The sequence below is a fragment of the Geospiza fortis genome, unplaced genomic scaffold, assembly GCF_000277835.1.
Source record: "Geospiza fortis unplaced genomic scaffold, GeoFor_1.0 scaffold85, whole genome shotgun sequence".
NCBI lineage: Eukaryota > Metazoa > Chordata > Aves > Passeriformes > Thraupidae > Geospiza > Geospiza fortis.
The window spans coordinates 695,946-701,380 of NW_005054358.1; the positions used below are offsets into that span (position 1 = coordinate 695,946).

The following is a 5,435-nucleotide window of genomic DNA, read 5'->3' on the forward strand; positions in this document are numbered from 1 at the left end:
GCCCAGAGCTGAGTGGAGCCATGGCCCAGAGGTGAGTGGAGCCATAGCCCAGGGCTGAGTGGAGCCAAAGATTAGAGCTAAGTGAAGCCATGGCCCAGAGCTGAGTGGAGCCAGAGCCCAGAGCTGAGTGGAGTTCCAGCTCAGAGCAGAGCTCTGTGCCCTGCAGGGACGGCTCCAGCCCAGGAAACGCAGCCTGGCTCCTGCCAAGCTTCCCCAGGCTGGGGATGAGTCAGTACTAATTGCTCAGAATTAGCAATTCTGGGTCCCACCGGTTTGGTTTGGTTTTGTAAAAGCAAAACAAGGTGTGTTTGGACAAAGGTGAGATTATGTTTGTGTTTACAGACAATCTGACTCCTGCATATAAATATGCTGTTCCTTGGACAAAAAACTAAAAACATCAGGAAATCAAAAGTAATGCAAATGATCTGGCTCTATAATCTTGCCAGAAGAGAAGCACCACAAAAGCAGCTGAATAATAATCATGGTCTTAAATTTGACTTCTCTGACTCCTGTTTTGTTCAACATTTTAATTATATTTTCAAAAAATTCTAAACCACTTCAGATTTCAAAGCATATTTATATATATTGATTAATTCACCCAAGGTAAAAATCATTATCCTCTTTTTGACACAAAGAAAGTGAAAGGAGACACAACAAACTGTTTGTCAAAGACACAGAACTGGTGGAAGGGCTGGTACTAAAACCCAAGAGGTTCTGAAGCACCTTATATTTTTATCAAGGATTTACTTTTTTAAAGACAATAGCAATCAAAAACCAATATCTAAAATGGTTACAGATTTAGGATCAGGGCAGTTTATGGGGTAAAGGCCAGGAGAAAAACAAGTTCATTAATTCACATTTGGAAAACTGCAGTGAATTCTCGAATAAATTGTTGCTATATTCCATATAGAGCACGAGCATGAACTGAGCCCACAGCACAGGCAGTCCAGCCTTGGATCACCGGTACCCAGGGAAATCCAGCTCCACATTCCCACTTTCTGCTCTGGGGCCAAGGATGTTTGCAGCCGGATTTCTCTGGAGAGCTGCAGGGGAATGAGGCTGCTCCGCTCCCTGGGTGATTCCAGAGTGCCCTCTAACGAGGCTGCAGCTGCATTTCACACACACGGGAACACCAGGAAAACCCCAAATGAGCCTTGTCTCCACTTGAAAACGGGAAAGCAGATGACAGACACTAACTGGTGACTGCTCCTGCACAGATATTTTATACTGCCTGGCACTGTGCAAGCCCTCATTGGTAAATACCTCTAGGCAGCAGGACTATAGAGAAAGATGGGACAATTCACAGTTCTCCCATTCCAAGAGAAGAAAGGATACTGAAAAAGATGAAAGTTAACCCAGTACAACTTTTTAAGATAAACTGAGTTTTACACATTCTGTAAGGAATTGCTGGATAGCTTTTCAACACATGCTGTAGTTAGATCAAACTTTACAAAAATAAGAGAATATAATCAATGAAGTTCACAAATCAAAAGGCAATCTCCTTGAATATATTCCTTAATACACTGGTGTACCATAAAATACTGACTATTAGGTCTGCACCCAAGAGTGGTCACACAGACTGCAGTGGTGGAACAGGACTGGCTACAAGTTCATACAGCAGACACATGGTTTATTGCCCAGTTCCCTTTCACCCACCTACATAAACTAATAAAGCATCCTGCAAACCAGAGAAGTTCTTCTTGAGACACAAATGCCACGCTGATCCTCAGAACAGAAATTCACTTGAATTATCTCAGAACAGGGCTGTTCCTTGCCCTTGAAGCTGTGCCTGCAGTTATGCCAGGAGAGCACAGCTGCTCAGGGTGGGCTCAGCAGAGTCACAGCAGCTCCTGTGCAGCTCCTGTCCCCTCCCTCCCCCTGTCCTGCACCAAGGCATCCCACCCAGGTGGGATCCACTCAACTCCCCAGCTGGGAGCAGAAGGTGCAAATGATCCTTTTCCAAGCTCCTACAAGACAGAACGGGAAGGGGCAGAAGTTCCTGAAGCTGCACTGCCCCCATCCTGCCAGATGTGAGTCAGAAGCAGAACAGATCTGAACAGATCTGGCAAACTCACCCCGAGGGAGGATGGTGGAGGCGTCACTGCTGGGCGATGTCTGGGGAACCCTGCTGCCACCAGGAGCTGCGAGGAAGCAAACAGACCTGTGAGCGCCTGGACACCTGGCAATCAACACCTCAGCCCCAGAGCCCCAGCAGGCACCTGGCTAATGCAGGCTGGGAGACAGAGCTGGTAGGCAGCACATTCTTCCTTGAACCCCTCTCACGTACTTGCTAACTTCTTCACTTCTTGCTAAGCATTTTTACTGTAATGTTAAGATCATGAGGTGCAATGAGGGGAGACCTCAGAGGAATCTGCAGCTCCTCCCAGGGGGCAGAGCAGGGGCAGCTCCCATCTCTGCTCTGGGACAGGGACAGGAGCAGGGCACGGCTGGGGCTGGGCCAGGGCAGCTCAGGCTGAGCTCAGGGCAAGGTTCTTCCCCCAGAGGGTGCTGGCACTGCCCAGGCTGCCCCCCTGTGGGTCCCTTCCAGCTCAGGAGATTCTGTAATTCCATTTGGGTCACCAAAGTCTAAGAACACGTTACCAATGTGATGAAGCATGCAGGGAACCAGCACCCTCTCCCACACGGGTTATCCACTTCAACAAGAACAACACCTCCAGCAAAGCTCCACTCCATGCCTGCAATGGCCCAGTGGCCACCACTGCTCACAAACAGCCCTGGAGGACACCCTCAGCCGCACAGGTAACAAAAACCTGCCCTGCTCCAGCTGAAACTGTAGATTGAGCCTGCACAGCCCAACTGCACTGCCCTCAAAGAGCCAAACTCATTTCCTTTCAGTTTCTAACACTGGGAGATTCAAGTCCCCCAGGAATATTTTCCAAAAGTGTGCAGGCAATTGTATAACCCAAGGAACCCACGTGGAGCAGTTTGATAAAGCTTCCCAAGCAGTGCTGAGTCCCTCCTGTGTTCAAACACTCCTCACAGCACTGCTGCATTCCAGCCAACTCTCTTCCTGACAAAACAGCTTATTCCTTGAGGAGATTCAGGCAGAGTTTGACATTACAAAGATCAGCAGTGGGCAGACAGTGTCCTGGCTGTTTTGAAAAAGAGATTTTTCTTTCATGAACATGTAACCCAAACAAGGCTCAGTGAATTGGTGTAAAATCAAAAATGATTAGACAGTCTCTTTTGAACTAGACCTGCATCCTATTCAGCAGACAATAAAAAGTGTAAAAAAAATGCACTGAAATGAGTAAGTGAACCACAGCTGTGTGCAGAGCTGTCAGGGTAACCCCTTGTTAGGCACTCTGCTTTTGAAGGCAAGATGAGCAACAGCCAAGAATAAATCACATTGTGCAGGTATCACAAACCATGGAATAGGCAAAAAAAAGTGTTACATTAATCAAAAGAGTCTAAAATGACAGCAGCCACACATTCACGCTTAACATGAAATGTGACCATACCCGTGGCAGAGCTGTAACAAAGAGGAAATTATTTAGAGGCATTAAATCCATGTAGAGCTGGAGTGTCTCCTGCCCTGGCTCAGTAGCGTGGGACAAGGATACAACAATGCACAGGAGCCAGAGCTCACCTGTGCAGACACAGCTGCAGCTCTGCTCTCCCAAACAGACTCAGAGATGGACTGAAGCACTGGGCAGAGACTTTGGCTGCTATATTATGACAAGAAAAAGAGTCTGATGCATTTTTTATGTCAGTTGCTACCAGGACAAGCAGGGGCAGCCCCAGAGCAGGACACCAGCAGGAACCACTCCTGATATGTCAGTTTCAAATTGGTTTCTGGGCTGTTACTGTTCAAATGTTTACACAACAGAAATTTGACTTTTTCTTTGCTTAATTCTTCCATTCTTCTTATTTATATCTCCTTTTTCTTCATTAGCAAATTCCTTCTCCACGTTCACAGTGTGGCAGGTACAAGGAATACACAACCTTGTCCATGGGATAGGGTCAGAGAAGGCACAGAACCCTCATGTGTTACAGGGGCTCAGACAGAAGTTGGAGAGTCTTTAACTGCTCCTGGTCTGACCAGATTCCAAAACACTTCATCTTTCTTTACCTGCATTTCCACCTATTCCTTGCAGAAGAAACTGCAAGGAGCATTGTTCTGTAAGAATTAGCAACACATGAATTTTTTTCCTTCTGTAGAAATGTCTTTGACAGAAGCAATTGCCTCAACCCTCGAACAGGTCTGTTCAGAGCCAGCACGAGGGGCTGTGCCCAGAGCAAGAGCCCAGTCAGTGGCAAAGCTGGGCCTGAGTGAGCTGCTAATGACACAGGCAGGGCTCATTGCCTGATTCTCACCTGCAGCCCACAAAGCAGGATCTGCCCCAGGTCTCCCAGCAGGGAGCTCAGTCAGCACAGGGGAAAAGGACACACTGCTCCTGACCTCAAACACCTGGACAAGGCTCTCACCTGCCAGGCCCAAGTTAATGCCACTGGGTCACATTGCAACACCCAGCCTCCACATGTACTCCAAAAGAGTCAAAGACTTTTATCCTCTGGGAACACAGCTTTCCAGACTTCCAATATCCCACATATACACACCCCCTTCTTTCATTTTTCTGTGAGATTTTTTCAGACTGTTATCACTGACATCTGCCATAGTTCCTCCAACACTGTATCAATTTATTACATTCATTCAGATGAGAGATGAACATGTGAATCTGCAGGATGTTCAGCCCTTGGCACATGTCCTGTTCCTGTTCCTCAGCTCCTACGTGACCAGCTCTCCCTCCAGTGCCCCTGGTTACCAAGGGAGCTGCTTGAGGAGGCTGCCAGAGCACCAAGAATCCTCAGACAACTACAAAAAATATATTTTTATTTAAAGACATATTACACAGACTCAGTAATTAGCTTTTGAATTAAATTACTAAAACTTGGTCCAGAAGAACATTCTTAATTCCAATAAAATGTCTTTGTCATTAGCCCAGAAGTGTCCTATGTCATTCCCTCTCCTCCCAGGTTACATCCCTGCACACATCAGCAAGTTATTTAATGCATGTTTAGGTAAATTATTTATTCACAGGAGCAGCTGCTTTGGTTGTCTGAGTATAACTGAGCCTCTGTGACCTGACATTCACCTCTGTGTGAGGATCCCTCTGCACCACTTCAGAGCTGGGAACTCCCAGCACAGGGAGCTCTCCCTGCTGCCTCTCACCTCTCTCCATGCTGCTTCTGGAGAACCCCACAAGTTGCACTGGTTCCAGCTGTGCCAGTTGCTGTTTGCAGTGGAAAAGAGCAATTTCAAGTGTTCAGTTTAGTCCTGCTGTGTCTGCACAGGCTGTGTGCAGCCCACGCTGACCTGAGGGGCTCTGTGTGAGCAGCACCACCAGAGGAGTGTTCTCACTGCTGAACTGCAACCAGCAGCTCAGTCTGTGCAGCTGAGTGCCAGCATTCCT

The 5,435-nt window shown here is 47.3% G+C and overlaps 1 protein-coding gene across 4 annotated transcripts in view; it reads right to left on the reverse strand.

The window, feature by feature from the left end:
- EXD3 (exonuclease 3'-5' domain containing 3) overlaps nucleotides 1-5,435 on the reverse strand; it is a 251,128-nt gene that overhangs the window by 244,415 nt on the left and 1,278 nt on the right. For all 4 annotated transcript variants that reach the window (XM_031059248.1, XM_005423823.3, XM_031059250.1 and 1 more), the window contains exon 2: nucleotides 2,076-2,141. The gene's annotated coding sequence lies outside the window, so the exon portion shown is untranslated. The remainder of the gene's footprint in view (nucleotides 1-2,075; nucleotides 2,142-5,435) is intronic.